Source organism: Phalangium opilio, unplaced genomic scaffold (genome assembly GCF_054372755.1).
Source record: "Phalangium opilio isolate 3A_F unplaced genomic scaffold, DU_Popi_V2 ptg000105l_1, whole genome shotgun sequence".
Taxonomy (NCBI): domain Eukaryota; kingdom Metazoa; phylum Arthropoda; class Arachnida; order Opiliones; family Phalangiidae; genus Phalangium; species Phalangium opilio.
In genome coordinates, this window is record NW_028324207.1 from 10,901,214 (window position 1) to 10,921,426 (window position 20,213).

At 40.6% G+C, this 20,213-nt stretch overlaps 1 protein-coding gene across 2 annotated transcripts in view; it reads right to left on the reverse strand.

Annotated features, from left to right (window-relative positions):
* The window catches only part of LOC149629951 (neurexin 1-like), a 232,369-nt gene that overhangs the window by 87,014 nt on the left and 125,142 nt on the right, over window positions 1-20,213 (reverse strand). The gene's annotated exons all lie outside the window — the stretch shown is intronic.

A 20,213-nucleotide genomic window follows, 5' to 3' on the forward strand; every position in this document is an offset into this window, starting at 1 on the left:
GTTTAAAGTGAAGGGTACCCCTCTTGCCCGCTTTCTTCAAATTTTGGGGTATATATACGATTCGATTCCATTATCATAGTAAGGATAAAGCGCAATTGCGAAAACCTTTGGTGGCGATCCCACCTTAGGGAGGCTAGACGTTTCTCGTAACCCTAGCTGATCGCCGCGTATATCCTAAAACCAAACGATGATAATGGAGTAGAAGCCAATGATACAGATTGGTGTCTATGTGGAATAGACGGAAGACCAGTGGATGGTGGTGTTAGAAGCCAGTGTAAGTGCAGACTGGTGTCAATGTGGGATTGACAAAGAACAGAAAATGGTGGTGATTAGAAGCCAGTAAGAACAGACTGGTGTCCGTGTGGGATGGACAAAGACCAGAAGATGGTGGTGTGAGAACTCAAGTAGAGGAGCCATTTCCGTGACTGTGAAAGCAGTTCGGAGATGGCGAACACGTTTGCTCCGATACGCAAACTGCGAACGCGGTCACGTGGGTGTAACAACAGACAGACAGACACACAGAAAGACACACAGACACACACACACAGACACGGCCGTTATAGAACCTCTCCTGGACTACGTCACACGGAGAGGTAAAAAGAATTTGCAGTCCAAAGTGTCCACTGGCATCTCTCTGTGACACCATAGCTCTTACCCTCGAACACACTCTACACCTCCTACCCCTGGACCCCAACTATTAAAAAGGGGTTGGTATAAATTTATGAGGTTTAAAAATAATTTTTTTTTGGGATTTTCAGCTATGCCTGGGGCTCAGGGGGAGGTGGGGGGTTGCCAGTCAAATATACATCTCTGTTTACCTAAAAACTTTAGTTTTTTTAGAACCGCTAGAAAACGGAGCCACAATTTCCATTTCCTACTTCTCTGGGGATTTCAGTTAGCCCGCTTTTGCAAAACACTTTTTACGATTATTTTTATTTTCCTTTTGCGCTCTTTGGAGCTGGAAAACTATTGTTCCATCCCCTTGCGGCTGGCTGGCCGTCTTTCCTCCCCTTTTCTTCCAAATTTTCAGGTGTGACTTGATTCATCTATATAGATCATAGTCCTGACTGACTGACTGATAATCAACGCCCAGCCCAAGCCGCTTGCCCTAGAAGGCTGAAAATTTGCAGGAACGTTACTCGTAAGTAGTAGGCGCGTACTAAGAAAGATTTCCCCCCAATCCGCCGCCATCTTAATAAATGGCGCCCAGAAATGTAAAAAATCTTCTCTATGCAACAAAGTCTGCGTTTTTCAACCGATTTCGCAAATATTTAGTACACTGGTTTCCTTTAACCTATAGACGGGCTGAATGGTCCTTCGGAATCGATTTGACGCCATCTTTTTAAATGGCGGCCAAAAACTTAAAACCCATCTTTATGGAATAATGTCCGCGTGAAAAGTAACCCAAAAAAAAGTGTGTCCCTAGAGGCTGACGGGCAACGCCGAGTGCCTTCGCTCCTAGGGTACGGCTACAAAAATATTAGTCGAATCAGTAAAATCTACCCATTCTTTATATCATTATCATGGGAGTTCTTATTACAGGCGAGCGACGCCAAGGGAATAACAGCTAGTTTTCTTATAATAATAATCTAAGCTTTTGTCTATGAAGGGATTTCCACACTAAGCCTGTGGCTTATTTACAGGTGGGTCCCTTTACAATGCATAGGAGGGTGGTGGCTAGCCCTTATGCCACAGACTTCTACTATTTCCAATTTCCCAACATTGGGACTCCTAACCCCATTAAGGCTCTTAAAAACCTTGTCCTATACTAGACCTTAATTCTGTAACCTTTTATGATCAACCTCTAAGCATCGTTTAATTTAATATCAAAGTTTGAAAAAGGTTAGTTTAAAAAAAAGCATCTTCATGCGGATATGTCAGCTGGAAGTTAAAACATAGGCTAAGGGTATCATTTTTTTTTGCGAAATCATTTTTCAAGTATCTCCTTGAAGAAGGTTAAAACTAGTGTCAAGAAAAAGAAATATCTCTAGTCGGCAACTTTGTTAAACCTCAAAACCTTTTTCAAAAAAAAATAACCAGCGAAATCCCGAAAGATTGAGAGAGAATATAAAAACTTGAAAGTGATACAATGTATATTTTTGGGAGATGGTGATAGATGCACCTCAGTGATAAAATAAAAGTAGTGCATGGCAAATGGCTTTCACCTTAATAAGGGTGTAGGTATAGCATCATGGTGACGAAAGCGTGCACTGCACTCATATTTTGTACTGGATTATACAACATCATTATATTGCCATTAACATCAATGAAAATAAACCCAGGAATAGCAGAAAACGATTTCTGTTCTTTGAGATTCGTATACCATCATAAGTTCATAAGATATGTTCTAATATATACTTCGTAATGCTATGCTCGAGATAACTAGTTCGAGAACGACGGAAGCGAGTCAATTGAAGTCCTACACTCGGTGGTGGTTAATTTTGCATGCAGGACTTCCATCTAGCTCCTATTTAGTCTGCATTACTAAGCCCAAATTTGACAGCAGCGCCTCACCAGGCGTCGCTTTACCTCGAATCTATGACCTACCTCATTCACTTCGTGACAAACTTATCTAACATATCTTATGCTACTACCTTCAACATCAAAAGTTAGTAAGACATGTGGAGAGAGATCTTGCAAACTCTACGCAGAAAGGTTTGTTCCCAGTCTTTTCACCCGAAAGACCGCATTCAGCTCGTCTATAGGTTAAAGGAAACCAGTGTGCTAAATATTGGCGAAATCGGTTGAAACGCGTGGACTTTGTTGCATAGAGAAGAGTTTTTTTACATTTCTGGGCGCCATTTATCAAGATGGCGGCGGATTGGGAGGGAAATCTTTCTTAGTACGCGCCTACTACTTACGAGTAACGTTCCCGCAAATTTTCAGCCTTCTAGGATGCAAGCGGTTTGGGCTGGGCGTTGATTATCAGTCAGTCAGTCAGTCAGGACTTTGATTTAAATATTTGTGACCGAACCTATTAAAAACTACACTTATTTCGCTTCAAAACAAATAGGAAGGATTGAGACTTTCTCCTCTTCATCACTACACTATGGGTATCATAACCATTCACCTTCCAATGCCATCAATACATTTTCCATGACGTCCAAGCATGCAGGTAAAATATATGTATAATAAATTTTGTATGAATAATTTGTGTCTCGGCTAGTTCATCTATAAAAGTAGATGCCAACGAGCAAGAAGGAGAAGAAGAAGAAGAAGATCCGCCCATATTCCAATCTCGCCGATGGATTTTGAAATATGCTGCTCCAACCATAACTTTTGATCAACTGGGAGAGGGAAGAAATGGAACCCATTTTCTTCTTCTTGTCTACGTCTACGGTTCAATTTATTTGAATTGATACAGGGTGTAACGAAAAAAATATGGTAGGGCCACCGAAGTATACAGTGGCTTCTACCAGGGAGGATGTATAATAGAGGAGTTGACAATTGTTGCATTCAGTTCTCGTTAAATATTTTGGAGCTACTTCTGGCTCTGTTTCTTGGTATACACGTGGTTAACTTTGTCTTAAAATAACTCCCCGCCTCGGTAGAGGATATACAGTAAAGCAGACGACATTTTCAACCAATGTACAGAAGGCAATCAGCCAATTGGAAAGAAACTGAAAACGAATACTAAAACGTTTGCTTAAGTGTCTACTCCTCTACCCTGTATGGTTCTATGGTCGATTTTGAATAGAAAATGTAACTTTAATGAGATTTGTCCCCTAAACAAGTTCTGTTAGAAATGATTATTGAATGACCCCTTAAATCTTAGTAAGAAACTGAACATATCCGTAAAACACACTCCAATCATAACGTTGTTTAGGGGTTTCTTTGGGTTAAAATGTAATAGAAAATGTCCGTTGCAATATTCAAAGTAGAACCCGATGAACTTTGGTCCTAGCACCGTGCGCGTTTGAAACACCCTGTGCAAGGAAGGAGCCGTGGTCCGCCGGGCTAGGCGACATGTATTGTATCCCATCCGCCTGCCCATCCTGCCTGAAGAGAGAGGATAGCAACTATCCGGGATGGCTTTTCTCCAAGGAAGGCATCTCCTATTTATCAACTCGTTTCTGTATGCCGCCTCGTCTCCCCCCCACTACCTCTTTACTTTCGGACCCTTTTTGGGAGAGGTCTTTCTTCCCGGGCATTTTGCGGTCTACCCATGCATTTTAGAAGCTCGTAAAAAGACGTAACTTATACTTATTTCAAAAGGTACTTTGTTTATTCTTTGTGTCTACAATCGCGCTTCGTTGGACGAAACTTCATCATGGATGATCAGATCATTCAGTAACACAAAGGAATTTAAGGTTCATTATAAGTGGATTGTTAATGTGGGGATAGAGGCAAACCCCTAACCCTCAGTAAGTCTGTTAAGAACCAAGTCCCATTCTAGAGACTCTTAATAGCGTTAATTATGTTTATGACAACCACTTAATTAAGCATTGAATTATTTGAAAGTCGTAAATGATTATTTTCTAAAAAACACGGAGACATTTGCGTGAAAAAACGTAATTAAGAGTTAAAATTCAATGGTAAAGAAACGAATTTCAGCGAAATGATCGGGAAAGCAACGGAAACTCAGTCAAATGATCGGGAAAGCAACGGAAACTCAGTCAAATGATCGGGAAAGCAACGGAAACTCAGTCAAATGATCGTGAAAGCAACGGAAACTCAGTCAAATGATCGTGAAAGCAACGGAAATTCAGTCAAATGATCGTGAAAGCAACGGAAACTCAGTCAAATGATCGTGAAAGCAACGGAAATTCAGCGAAATGATCGTGAAAGCAACGGAAACTCAGTCAAATGATCGGGAAAGCAACGGAAACTCAGTCAAATGATCGTGAAAGCAACGGAAATTCAGCGAAATGATCGGGAAAGCAACGGAAACTCAGTCAAATGATCGGGAAAGCAACGGAAACTCAGTCAAATGATCGGGAAAGCAACGGAAACTCAGTCAAATGATCGGGAAAGCAACGGAAACTCAGTCAATTCAACATTGAAATTCGATTTTTTAAAAAATTTAATAAATTTCCGAAATATTTTTCACCGATATTTGAAGTATAGAAGTGCACTGCTAGCTGCGTCTTAACTATTTTTCCAAAGCGGAAGAAACCTCTCTCTACAGAACCCCGAAGGTTGGGAGGTTGGGGATGAAACGAATGATGTCTCCATGATCAAGAGCATATCCTTGAAGTACATTTCGAGTAACAGACTTTTGCGTTGTTGAGAGGTAAAGCCGTCGATGGTCCAAGAAAGAACGGTTCAACTCCCTTCCCTCGCCCCAACCTTAACCCCAACCCCAAGGCCCATCCTCCTTGAACTAAGATTATATATTCCTTTTAAAAGTTGGTGAAAATCCCCCCAAAGAAAAGCCGCGGCGCATGCAGACCCAGGAACCCCAAGAGCAAAAACCGAGAACTGCAATGATGGCTCAAGTCCCAGGTTCTAGGTTCGGCGCACCTTGGTGAGCAGCGTTCTCCACGGAATCTGCCCACCATCCACGAGATGCCCCCTCGGGGGATGGGGAGAGGCGCAGTTGCCCCTAGCAACCTTCCCCGCCGACAATGTTGCCAACGCTACCATATATAGGTCTGCATTGGGATGGTTGGTTTATAACTTTGCATATACAGGGTGCTAACCTTAAAATCCCCACTAGGTCAAGTCTGATCCATCTTCATTTTCATCTGATATTTTTCAGATTTCAGAGAACTTTAATTGTTGGGTTAAAATTTTTTTGTTATTTTGCTAGACTACAACCCAATAATTAACAGGCTTTAAGAACTACCACCCACGTGGCCATACACCGTTTTCAAATTCAATAATATATTATGTCAATGTTGTCTAGAAACCCTATTCCACATTGACTGACTCAAAATTTAAAGTTGATCTGAAATGCTTGGGACGTAGTTTAGAAACTAGTACGCAAAACACAGCTCGAAGAATGACCAATTGAAGACTTTGAATCACTTGATTTTTTCAACTAAAGGCATTTCGACAGCTTATTAAATTTCTCAACTAGAACACCTATGAGTTCAAAAAAAAAAAAAAAAAATCGCCGAGTAACCTCAGCTCTTTAGCTACGAACTGTATCATAAGTTCATAAGATATGTTCCATTCATAAGTTTGTTATGTCTGGTAACTTAAAAAACTGGAGCTTGTAATTTTGAAGTGACGAGTTAGGTAGGTCATAGATTGAGGGTAAAGCGAGCGAGGGAGGCCTGGTGAGTGGGGCGCTGCTGTCAAAGGCCTAATTAGTAATGCAGACTAAAATAGGAACTAGATGGAACTTGGTCCTAGCTGCAAAATTAATTAACCACCGAGTGTAGTAAGGACTTCAATTGACTCTCTTCCGTCGTTCTCCTTCTCGAACTAAATATCTCAGTAGCATTACGAACTTGTATAGTAAGTCTCATACTTATGGAACTTATAAACTTATGAAAGTATCTGTAGTAACAGTAGGCAAAGGTTTCCACCCTGTATTTATATATAGGGCTGCACCGCCAGGGAAATGAACTTGGTTTTTCCAGAAAACATGACGGAGCCAGGAGGCAAGAGTGTTGCCTGACCTTTACCCTTCTACCTCTCCTCTGTATCGTTGGCCAAGCTTCTGATACTGAATATGTCAAATATGCAAAGCGACCAAGGCCCGGCCCGGCCGCAATTTGCCAGAGCTACTAAAGCCTTAGCTAAGGCTGGTCATGCAAAATGGAGATTCAACATGCACATACAGCGGAATAAACGAAAGTTTAGAATATTATAGCCCCTTTGCTTAAATGAAACGAAAGAATGGATACATCTTTATCCGGGCATCAGGAGGAACCCGCGACTAAGATGAGGTTTTAGAATATTTCATGAAGTTATTGATCTAAAGGGCATGGGAAAACTGGACAAGTACTTTGTCGATGCAAAAATCAAGAAATCAAAATTTCCAAGGAATGTTTAAAGGAAGGTGCGTCGAGGGACACAGGAAAGTCCTTTCAGTGTGTGAATTTCAATGTGATTTTAACACGAGTAACGCTGTAAAAATGAGTAACGGTAAGTTTGTTCACACGTTATAGATGGGGGTTGACAACACTTTCTATACTTATTGTTAATGATTTTGCGTAATGGGGAATATAATATCGATATTGATTTATTCTTCTAACAAGTTGGGAACACCAAAATATTTCCTCTCCAAGTCAATATTTCCCTCCCTGAATATGCATTTTTAATTGCTATTTAATGACAAGGTATATACTGCCGTTCAAATTATAATTATGAATCATTTGTTGGTTATTGATAACAATGGTTGGCATAACCAACTATAGAGTAATGGCAGTACTACGTATGCAAACGTCATACCCTTCTATCTCTTAGCTTAGTGTCATCCCCCTACTGGGCGCGTACAGTATCCCCTCTTACAAGAGAGCTCCCAGAAGGAGAGATACACAGTCTACGCCCCCTCTCTGCCGCCACTAGTCTGTCTATATTATCAATAATACCATTGTCCCAGCATGTTTTCGTTCATACTAGTGCTGAATGACATCTAGGAACCAAAGCAGGGAGTATGCACGAATAGGAATGAACCTATAGCGATGTAATTGAAGTTACGTTCCTGGGTTCTATAGCACGCGTTCGTAAGATATCTTCCATAAGTTTGTCTCCCTGTGTATTGGTTTCTCTGCAAGTAAAGAATTCAATGGTCGCTCTATAGTCTCTATAACTTTGGGAATTGAAATTGAACACCTATAGGCCTACTGCATAGAGAGTTGAGGCAAAAAGGCTGGTTGGTGCAGGAGGAGTATCAGATATTGGTATCAGACGTGCCTTGGTCTCGATTGTTTTGTATTTTAGTATATACGCGTTGAATATAGACGGGGTGTGGTGGAGTGGGGGGGGGGGGTAGATAATTGCTTGGCTAAACTGGTTCATTTTGATGACTCCGAAGTACATAAATTTCAAAAGGTATCGATCGGCTAAAACAGAATCGACTGACAAAAGCCGCTCTACGCCATAATATTTGCACCCTTACCCCCCCCCACCTACCACCCTCCCTCCCTACGCTTTCCACATCTCCGACGAGGTGTCGAACATTAATCAACACCAAACAATATTTTTTAATTCCTGTACAAAAGCAAAAGTGTATAGTTATAAAAACAAAAAGTACACTTCACCAACAACTCCCTGCCTTTGGTTCACTGTAGACGACATGTAAACTGAGCAGCAAACTACCCTCCTCTGAATTAACCGCCTACAGGAACTAAAAAATCAGGGAAGAGCATCTTGACGACATAGGTCTTTTGAAAGTGGTATATGATGCTGGTGATCAAAACCATAATTTTTGGAACTTTATGAGCCTGTTCTAGGCTTGTTCTCTGTGCCGCGGTCGAGAAGGTAATCATATGCAGAGGGGAGGGGGAACACTATTCTGTTGGCAAAGGAGAGGAGGGGGCTTCTCATATTACACGGCGCGAGCAAGTTTCAACGAAGGGTACTTTTTGATTTTATATCTATATACTTTTGACAAAAGTATTAAATTCAAATTTGAAGGTTTCACAGAGAGTCCATGCATTATGGAAATACACCAATTATATCTTTTTTAAGCAGTGTCCCTCACTGGCCGAAATGTCATGGACTTAAAATGGCCCGTAGAAACATATCCCACTGCACTTTGGAAAACCTTGTATTTAGATCAAAACCATCGACTAGGCCTTTTCACACGATACAACTTTTTGACTCATCTAGACGAGTCAACTTGAGTTAACTTGAGTTGAGTAAACTATTTGGGTTGTGTGAACAGAAACTGGTTACACAAGTTGAACGACCAAATTAAAAATTGATCACTAACTCAAATTTTTGACCCATCTAGTTTTGAGTCAAAAGTTGCATAGTCTGAAAAGGCCTTTAGACGAGTCAACTTGAGTTGAGTAAACTATTTGGGTTGGGTGAACAGAAGTTGGTTGTCAAGTTGATCGAATCACCAAATTGTAAATTGATCACCGACCAATTTTGACTGACTCAACTTTTTGACCCACCTAGTTGAATCAAAAGCTGTACCGTCTGAAAGGGCTTTTAGACGAGTCAACTTGAGTTGAGTAAGCTAGTTGGGTCGTGTGAATAGAAGTTGGTTGTCAAGATGAATCACCAAAATAAAAATTGACCACCGACCAATTTTGGTTGACTCAACTTTTTGACCGACCAATTTTGGTTGACTCAAATTTTTGACCCATTTAGTTGAGTCAAACGTTGTATCGTCTGAAAAGTCCTTTATTCTAAATAAGATTCCAAACTTTAATTCCACGAAGGTAGACCCAATAAAAAGCAAAACTCTCATTTAATAAGAGTCTATGGATGGGAAATTAGGCCAATATCCTTCCCCTTTGGTTTGGGGGTATGGGGGGGGGGGGCGGGGCACTTCTAAGATATTCTACTGGTATGTTATATGGTTAACGATGAAATATAGATATCCGATAAATTCATACCCTTCACCCCTCCCCCCTTCACCTAGCATAGATTAGTTAGGTATAGGGAGAGCTACGTCGGTCCGCGCTTCAAGGACCCGGTCGGGGGGGTTTGAGGGGAAGAAACAGAAGTACACGACGTAATAAACAGCCAACCCCCCCCCCATAAAGACGCCGCAATCAAAGTTACAGAGACCATGCAGGTCGAAATTAGAACCGCCGACATTCTATGCATATCCATTGGATGGACGACTTGTAACTGCAATTTTTAATAGCCTTTATAATTTCAAGGCATGCATTAAAATATTAATTAGGGTTGTGCGAGCCTTGATTGGTGTTTTTTTGGGGGGGGGTTTAGAGCTGGGTCCTGGCCTTGAAAAATTACGGATTCGAGAATCGAGCCGAGTCTTTATTTCAATTAGAGTACTCGAGCCTGTTTCACTTGTTAAAATTATTTATTAGAGAAATAATAGTGCCTTAAAATTTAAAATGTATTTAAAATTTTAAGGCTCTATTATAACTCTGTGATGTATGTTAATATAAATTAGAGTTACAACCTAGCCTTAAAATTTCAGTTAGAGTTATAACGGAGCCTTGCATTTTCAGTTACAGTTATAAAGGAGCCTTGAATTTTCAGGTGAGTTATAAAGGAGCCTTAAAATTTCAGGTGAGTTATAAAGGAGCCTTAAAATTTCAGTTAGAGTTATAACAGTGCCTTAAATTTTCAGGTAGAGTTACAACGGAGCCTTAAATTTTCAGTTAGAGTTATAAAGGAGCCTTAAAATTTCAGTTAGAGTTATAAAGGAGCCTTAAAATTTCAGTTAGAGTTATAACAGTGCCTTAAATTTTCAGGTAGAGTTACAACGGAGCCTTAAATTTTCAGTTAGAGTTATAACAGTGCCTTAAATTTTCAGGTAGAGTTACAACGGAGCCTTAAATTTTCAGTTAGAGTTATAAAGGAGCCTTAAAATTTCAGTTAGAGTTATAAAGGAGCCTTAAAATTTCAGTTAGAGTTATAACAGTGCCTTAAATTTTCAGGTAGAGTTACAACGGAGCCTTAAATTTTCAGTTAGAGTTATAACAGTGCCTTAAATTTTCAGGTAGAGTTACAACGGAGCCTTAAATTTTCAGGTAGAGTTATAAAGGAGCCTTAAAATTTCAGTTAGAGTTATAAAGGAGCCTTAAAATTTCAGTTAGAGTTATAAAGGAGCCTTAAAATTTCAGTTAGAGTTATAAAGGAGCCTTAAAATTTCAGTTAGTTATAAAGGAGCCTTAAAATTTCAGTTAGAGATACAAAGGAGCCTTAAATTTTCAGTTAGAGTTACAACGGAGCCTTAAAATTCCAAATAGAGTTACAACGGAGCCTTAAAATTCCAGTTAGAGTTGCAACGGAGCCTGAAAATTCCAAATAGAGTTACAACGGAGCCTTAAGATTCCAGTTAGAGTTGCAACGGAGCCTTCGCTTAATTAAATGGTCCCCGGTTGTTACACCTGTAACAAGTCAACTCGCCGGTCGTTCAAATCATACTTTACTGACTGTAGTAGAATATCCCAACAATAAGTGATAAGAGCTTTGTTGTCGTCGCGATTATATACTTCACAATAAATGTTTTTTAATCTAAGTTACTGTTTTACTATATGTTTTACGCTTATCTATATCTAATCTAACAACACCCATACTCAAAGAACTTTCCACGCGTCTCTTAATAAAAACCAGAGTTACGTCACTAAAAACTTAGTTGGTACGGAAAGAATTAACGTTATCTTTCGCTATTTTGCCAGTGGCGGCGCTACATTAAGGCTAAGTAGGCTATAGCCTACCTGACAATTAGACAGGGGCCCCAAAATTGAGGAGAAGGGGCCCAAAAAACCTCAAAAAAATGAAGAATGAAAGGGAAAAGTTCGGTATTAAAATATCTCCAAGGTTAATCTGCTGTGTAAAATAGTAAACATTGGTAAAATTCAGTTTCTAGAGGCGATCCATCGCCTCCCTCCCCACACGGCAAAGGCAGCTCCATCCACAGTCAGTCGATGAGTCGACATTAGAGGGGACGTTTTTATTAGCATTGACCAGCCATAGGGTAAATGTTCAAAGTTGTATATAAGAAAAGAATTTTATAGAATTTCAGTCTGAACAAGCATACTCTCTTACTCCTTGCAACGAAAGTCTCTCATAGTCTAAACGCTATGCCTGTCCAGTGAATAGAAGTATCAGAAAATAGTAAATAAAAACGGACAAGACAATCAGACATTGAGAAACAAGAAAAAACAATGAGCAGTTTCTTTAAAAAAAGCAAAACTGATTTAAAACTATGAGGTAAACATTAAAAATTATATTTTTTTTTTTCAAAAAACTTGTGATAGAAGGGGGTGGAAAACTGAAAAACCCTGTTAGGGGCCCTAAAACTACCTTCAGCCTACACTGGAAAAAATTCAGGCGCCGCCACTGTATTTTGCTTAAAAGTATTTAGCATCGTTAAAAACGGAAAAAGTTATTATAAGCATTAAAAGTGATATGTTCCTTCCATAAGTATGAGGACACTACCTACACATGTTCGTAATGCTACTGAGAGACTTACAGTTCTCGAGATAACTAGTTCGAGAAGGAGAACGACGGAAGAGAGTCTGCAATTGAGGTCCTAAGTACACTCGGTGCAGGTGGTTAAGTAATTTTGCATGCAGGTCCAAGTTCCATCTAGTTCCTGCTATTTAGTATCTGCATTACTAATTAGGCCTTTGACAGCAGCGCCCCACTCACTCACTGCAGGCCTAACTCGCTTTACCTCCTCGAATCTATGACCTTATGACCTCACTCACTCACTTCAAAATTACAAGGTCCAGTTTCTAAGTTACCAGAGATTAACAAACTTATGGAATGAACATATCTTATGAACTTATGATATAAGCTATGACGCAGTTAAAGCATTTTGAGCACGCCTCTCATAATAATAAGCAATCAGGGGTAATGGTGTCTTGGCAACTTTAATTGGCAATTAACATTAGAGTTTACAATCTCGACGAATGATAAAAAAATATTAATAAGAATAATTGTTGAATCTGAGAGGAGAGTTAAGAAAGAAAGTCGGTTTTATTCGCGGAGACAAATTTAAATAATTAGGAAATCTGAATCCCCGCCGCACCACGACCCCCCCCCCTTGCCTTTTAATTAGAAAAACTCCTCATCCCCCTTCTTAACTTCCCGGGTCGCCCCAATAGATGTGCAAACAAATTCTGATGTAACGTACTTATTCCATCAACGAAAACCACAAAAACTTATTTTCATTCTAGACAAGGATACTAGAGGTCGAGCCAATTTTGCAATAGGATAGACAGCGTTAATTGCGAGCTACGATCCACGTGCAAGTGCCAGTGGGCAAATTTACCACCGAAATTAATCTTATAATTTTTAATGAAGCAGGAGGTTGGTAAAATCAGAAGTGAGATGAGACCAGAAGTACTGAGCTAACCAAATTCTTCACTCGGCGAAGGTGAAAATTCTTGATAACACAAGAGCGGTTGGCCCTCTAGTAGTGGTTTCTGAATTTTCCCTCCAAAACGTGAGACGCTCGCGGTGGTAGACGGCCGAACTAGATTCAAGCACCCGCTTCGTCCGTGTTCCGCGGCTTTAGGTTGAGGGGAAGGGGGGAGGAAATGTTTTTGGAACTCGACAAATTTTTTTCTCAGTCTAGTGTAGGCGCGATGGAAGCGGCGAAAAAAATCCTCAAATTTTTTCACTAGTGGCTAGATCCACTATCAATGCTAGAGCCCTTCACTTCTAGTCTCATCAGGGAGGAGGAATGTTGTAAAGGAGTGGTCTACGCACGTTGTAAAAAGAGAGAGAATTCTCGCAGATTCCGGGTTAGAGCTCTGAAACCTTACCGAGGCTCTTTTTTTTCAGGCGCATGCGCGATTTTTTTCTCCGGACCGTCGGCCTCTAAAATTTACTCTCGCGACAGCGCGAGTCGTTAGGCTTAGAAATTTGAAACTTGGTTTTTTCTCTCTCTAACGTCAGTGATGACGTACTTGCGCACCGCTGTTGCGTAGTAGCTACTAGTCGGCCTCGGGTAGATCTCTCTCTCCAGACCGCTAAATGGAGTCCTCTCCGTAATACCTTTGGCAACTCCTCTACATTCCTCCTCCCTGGTCTCATCTCACTTCTGGTAAAATCAATATATGGTACTTCCATTTCAGGGTTCGGACGAAATTTTCGTTACGAAAATCCCCGACTTTTCCAGCTTATCCCTGACAAATTTTTAGGTCATTATTTACTTCAAAACCCATAGTTAGCATTACTCGAAACATGGTTTTCATATGCCTAACTAAATTCCTGACTTATTTCCCCCATTTTCATTGATGGGTCAATGTTATCAGGGATATTTGGATTAAAACTATTATTGCGTTATAAGCAAGTCCACCACAACTGGCAATTATCTTCTAATCTCATAATTACTGTAACGTCAAACGCTACGCTCCAAAAAGCAACACTCATCAACATTAAAATTTTCGTAAAGCCAAAGATTTTCCCTGTAAAATCAAAGTCCTTGACTTTTTGGACTCATTTTTAAATTCCCCGACTTTTCCATGAGAAATTTATTCCGTTCTTAACGAAAGTCAACTCCGCTGAGAAAAAACCCCGAACAATTTTGAAATAAGGTCGAGGACGCGAGGCCCTTGAATGGAACCCGATTTTGTGCACCTTAAGTGGGAAGCAAACAGTTTAACGCAATGTCCTTACTTAACTATTCGGAGAGGGGATGGGGTTGAGTTGTCGGAAGAAGAAAATGAAATGGTCGGAGTCGGACGGACGACGTTCTTAATGTAGCGGAATTATAAAGAGCTTTAATTTCGAAAGTAACACTCGGCTCAAGCTTTTCTTGGTAGGCCCAAGGAGCACGCATAAGAGGGAGGGAGACTCGATCGTTCTGGAAAGGGGGGGAGGTAAAAAACGAAGCAGATACCACACACATCAACGAGCAAGCCGTTGGTAAGGGCACGCATCACGTGATCCTTGTTGGAAACAAGGGGTATTCAAAATTATAAAGAAGCTCACGAGGCTAGAGCAAGGAGGCTTGGACCAAAGAGAATATACCAAGAGGAGCAGAAAGTTTAGCCTTTCACGAGGCTTTTGAAAAGCCCGGCCACTAGATCCGATTTTTGTTGATTGGCCAAGCAGAGACACCTTTTATTGGTTAAATTATGTCAACTTCTTAATTTTGGTATTGGCAAAGGGTTGATTGATCTCGGGGTTGACCGTTGACGTATGTACAAAAGGTAATTTTTAAGCAAACGACATGGTCACGTGAACAACCAACCGGAAGTAGTTTCTCAAAATTCAGAGCCGATACGTCCCTATTTACGAAGGTTTTGCTCCTCTCGGTATATATTCTCTTTGCTTGAACAAACGCATGCACGAGAATGTAGGCTCGCTTTCTTGCAATGAAGGGGGGTAGCGGTAACCGTGGTAACCGGGGAACGGCACAGTACCGTTTTAGGAAAGGGGGGACTACAAAGGCATTTTATCTGTCTCGACTCCGAGTCGTCTCCTCTCTTATACGTTCTCTTTGGATCGTCTTTGGGAAAGTCTTCTTTTCCGGGAAAAGAAAGAGTGCTTAGCGGCGTACAGCGGAATTATAATAAAAAAAAATAAGAATTTAAGCATGAAGAAAATGAAAGACGATATTCAAGCATTATTTATGAAGATGCTCTTAACTTTCGTTTGCCCCCCACTCACCCACTCACCCAAATTAAATATCCCCCACTCGCTACAAAGTCTCAAATCATAAAGGGAAGATGAACTTCTCAATGAATCTATACCAGATTCGAAGTAGTTTGTATGAATTCTTTTCAAGGTGAGGACAGAGGCAAACTAATCACAATTAAGTATGCAAATAACCCTTTCCTAACATTGTAACTTATTGGTTAACACCCAATTGAGCATTGCTGTATTCAATCAGTTTGTAAAACAATATCACGGAGATGTTTGGGTCAAGGTAAAGACTATTTAGAAGGTTTATTGTCTGCGTCGACACTCTTCTAAAACACAACGGACAACGCCGACTAGCTTACAGTCCCAATACATCCATACACGTGTCACTGTCCTAACGGGTTCCATTTGAGATAGAACTTAACTGTAAACTTGACCTTACCACAATCCTTTCCCTTCAATGACGAACGAAATGTTTGGTACTACTACTTTTTCTTCTACTAATACTACTACTACATGCTAGGTGAAACCAGAAGTGAGATGAGACTAGAAGTGAAGGGCTCTAGCATTGATAGTAGATCCTGGCACTAGTGAACAAATTTGAGGATTTTATGCTGCTTCCCACGCTCCTACACTACTGAGAAAAAAATTGGTCGAGTTCCAAAAACATTTCCTACCCCCTTCCCCTCAACCTAAAGCGGCCGAACACGGACGCGGCTCCTTGAATCTAGTTTGGCCGTCTACCACCGCGAGCGTCTCTTGTTTTGGAGGGGAAATTTTGAAACCGCTACTAGAGGGCCAACCGTTCTTGTGTTATCAAGAATATTCACTTTCGCCGAGTGAAGAATTTGGTTAGCTCAGTACTTCTGGTCTCATCTCACTTCTGGTGAAACTAATAGCCTCATCGTAGATATACATCATACGATGTAGCTAAACACACAACCCCCTTCCTTTTGAAAAACCAACGAACGAACGAGAAAATATCACCTTATCACAATCCTCTCCCTTCAAGGACGAACGAAATATTTGGTACTTCTACTACTTTTACTACTACATGCTAGGTGAAACTAATAGCCTCATCGCAGATATACATCATACGATGTGGCTAAAAACAATCGGCCTTATTTTTTCCAATGAATTGGGAAAGACTACGCTTTAGTTCTCTATTGAATTGGAGGAAATTCGATAAAGCCGTAAAAATAATGGAAGAAAACGCTTTGATCTATTCCGAAGAAGCGAAACAGAATCGAACGAAGTCAGCTATTTAGTTTGAGAATGAGATGACTTGAAAGAATGGCTTCGCAATAAGAATAACATAACTTAATCGTTAGTGGAAACATACTGATAAACTGATACAACTACACTAGCTGTTTCCCAAAAGGTTTACCTTTTCAAAGCCGCGAGTTCGCGTCCTTTTTGGTCAATAGAGTTAGTTCTTTCCCACATATGGCAACGTCATATCCCTCCATCTCTTACCTTAATGACGTTTCCCTTCCGGGGGCAAATAGTAGGGCCGGATTGAAGGGGGGCCGGCCGAAGGGGCACTGGCCCCCGGGCGCGAGTCTTTTTGGGGGCGCATTGAGTTCCCCATCCAACCATACTAAAAATTTGGGGATTGAGTAAACAGGGGCAGAGTAATTGAAAATATTCACAATCATAGGAATATCATTACACTATACTTTGGAGGCTCAGAACTCTGGTTCTACTAGAGATACGGGGATGCCCTTCGAGTATGTTATAGTCTTATTTGGCCCCCATCCAACGATACTAAAAAGTTGGGGATTTAGTCAAACAGGGGCCGAGTAATTAAGCAAAATGTTAATAAACATACCCTACATAGGAATAGCATTACATACAAATTTGGAGGCTCATAACTTTGGTTCTACTAGAGATAAGGGGATGCCCTTCGAGTATGTTATAGTCCTATTTGGCCCCCCATCCAACGATACTAAAAACTTGGGGATTTAGTCAAACAGGGGCCGAGATATTAAGGAAAATGTTCGTGAACATCCCCTCCATAGGAATAGCATTATATACAAATTTGGAGGCTCATAACTCTGGTTCTACTAGAGATACAAGGATGTCCTTTGAGTATGTTATAGTCAGGGCCGGATTAAAGGGGGGAGGAGAGGGGGCACTGGCCCAGGGGAGCAAGGCTTGTTGGGGGCGCATTGATTTAAACTATTCCCCCTTAGCAACATTTGTCGTTCCTTTTTTCGGACTTAAGGGAGCGCACATTATTTCGGCTTCCGGGTGCAAAATTGCTTAATCCGGCCCTGGTTGGGGATACATAGTTTAACCCCCCTTTCTACCGAGCCCACTCTATTATAAATACGCGACACGTCTTCATTTAGCCAACACCTCCAATTAGTTTATTTTCAGATTTGACAGAACTTTATTTAGGAAAATTTCCGATCGATATTAGTCTCTGTTCTATAATTGGGCCATGAAATGCGGTGGCCGTGTTGGTGCGAGTGTCACACGGCTCGCGTCAACACACGGAAGGTGACACCCTAGAGACAGTGAGACACGAATTGTTTGTAGCCTCTTAATAATAGACCTAATGAACTCCCCCATCCACGTGATTGCAGTTACGTATATTATGCCAATTTTGTTTATGGACACCATTCAAGATTTTTAGGATTACAATTTTACAACCTAGACGATAGAGCGTTTGGGAAACACTGACTTGGTATATATACAACGCAAAGTCAAGTCAACGCAAGGACACCGCTTGAAGAACAAAATGACTTCAAAGAAGAACACGACGTAATTGTTACTAATTTATTATTAAAGTTGAAAGGCCCGTTGTGACTAATCTAAATTAACATTTTCCTTGAGCCTTCAATGTTTTAATTTTGAAAATTCGTTTTCTAAAGGGGGGGGGTGCTTTGTTGGTGACAACGTGAACGTGGAAAAGGAGGCAACACCATTTCCAAGTTGTCATCACCTTTCGAATAAATTATTAAAGGGAGGGTGAAATGGAGAAAAATCAAATAATTCTTTATAAATTCTTCTACAAAGACCTATCCGCTTTCTGAAACCTTCAGGAAATACCAGCTCAGAGTGATATTAAAATTGAAATTAGTTTCAGATTTCACGGATTATTTGAAATTTCGCATCTCCGACCAATGACGTATTGCCCCACGTTAAGGAACACTAGCTAAAATGAGTTATGAAGGATCGAATTATTTAGGGATGACCCCTGAAATTTAATTCGAATTGTGTTAAGTTTATGTTAAATTTAAGGGGTCATCCGTAAAATAATTCAATCGCAACTTGTTTTAGGGAGGGCCCCTTAAAGGAGGGCAAAATCGATCATAGAAGTTACATTTTCGACTCGGAATTGATTGTCCATTGAACCCGTTGTATTTCGATTCTACCACCCTTTTTGGATTATGCCTAAATGCATACAATGCGCACAAAGATCTGTCATACGAAATGGGCGCATTTTACAATACTAGGTCCGGGAAATTACTTTCTAAAATTGGTTTGAAAAAAATAATTCGTGCGCGAACCTGCAATCGTGGCTAAATAAATAAATGAGAAAGACGAAGCCTAGAGACTGTTTATATACAAGTGTCAAAGACGAAATAAAGTAGATCTGCTATACATGTAAACATGCACAGTTTCCATTTATAGTAAACAGGGTGGAACAGATTGTCACCTCTTTATTATTATAGGCAGGTTTTGAGTCAGAGACGATCACAACATGTCAAGCTAAATTCAGACTCCATCTTGATTCTATAACGAATGTGCTTATTTTGGTTTTAGTTCTTTTATCACTCTCTAGCGACACCTAGAGTAGAGAATTCTTAAAGATGCATATTTTTGAACAAGAATAGATATGTAGAAGCAAGAATATATGACTCAGATGAGAAGAAGACTTATTTTCAGCGTCGCATTAGTAATTGTAAACTCAAATCCGCATTAAATTTTTTATTAATATCCGGGTTTAAACGTAGTGTCCGTTGGCGGTCAAAATAAAGCTCACAGCGCATAAGCACCCAGCGTACCGTATGCTTTCTTCCAGGTGAATAGCGTCACCAGATGTCGCTATAGCGTTATTTTTCAAACGCATACGCTACTCAATGCTTCAAACTTCGATGAACCAGCTTGACTGGAGGCGAAAAGCCTATACCCATTACAGAAAGGTCTTGCACCCATGGTTGGCAGCTTAAAACACCCAGCATGCGTGGGCCTACTCCTCAGGTGGCATCTAGTGCACAAAATAGCGAATTTCATTTTTTTAATGTTCAAACACACAGGATGTGATTAAAAACTGAGGTACGCGATAGGTGGCACTGCAATCTTAGTCCCAAGTGAACTAGCGCATAGTGGGTGCAGCTAGGTAACTTAATCCGCCGAGCATATCACACCCTCTTTGCGTCTCCAATAAAGCTGGTTACTCCAAGCTTGAAAAGTCGCTAATGTGCAGTATGCTTAAACGTTCTAACGATCCGTTCCACCCTGCAGAATCGAAGACTAGGACGAGCGGGGTGAATTGGTCGAGACCGAGTATACGGCAACACACACACAGACACGCGCGTGGGGCTTCATCTCGTCACACGCCGATACAATCATCTCGTCACGGAAGACTGAATGCTAAGCCTAATTTGATGGAATACTATAGTAGATGCCCCCTCCCCCACATCTTATATCGACCCCCCTTTCCCAATTTTCGCCCTACTCCGTCAAACAACTAACAGAGGGTCGCTCACGTCGAGGGACAAGTGGACAACACGTTCTCGGCAATTCACATGTATTCTCCGCTCCCTGGTATTGCTTTTTCTTGCAGAGTAGAATTAAGCTGTTCATTCAATCCCTATTGGTATCTTCTCTAGGGTTGAGTGACGTAGTTCTGAAAAGTCACTATACACTCTTATAAATGACACGTCTATTTCCAAATTTGAAATTTTGCAGCGTTGCCAAAAGTTGCAATGTCAAACTTAGTCCATCATTTTGACTGATAAAGTTTTGAGCAACATGAGGTGAACGGAAAACACTCTTAATTAAAGGGTCCGAATGTGAAATGGTCATTCAGTAAATTTTTAAACGATTTAGAC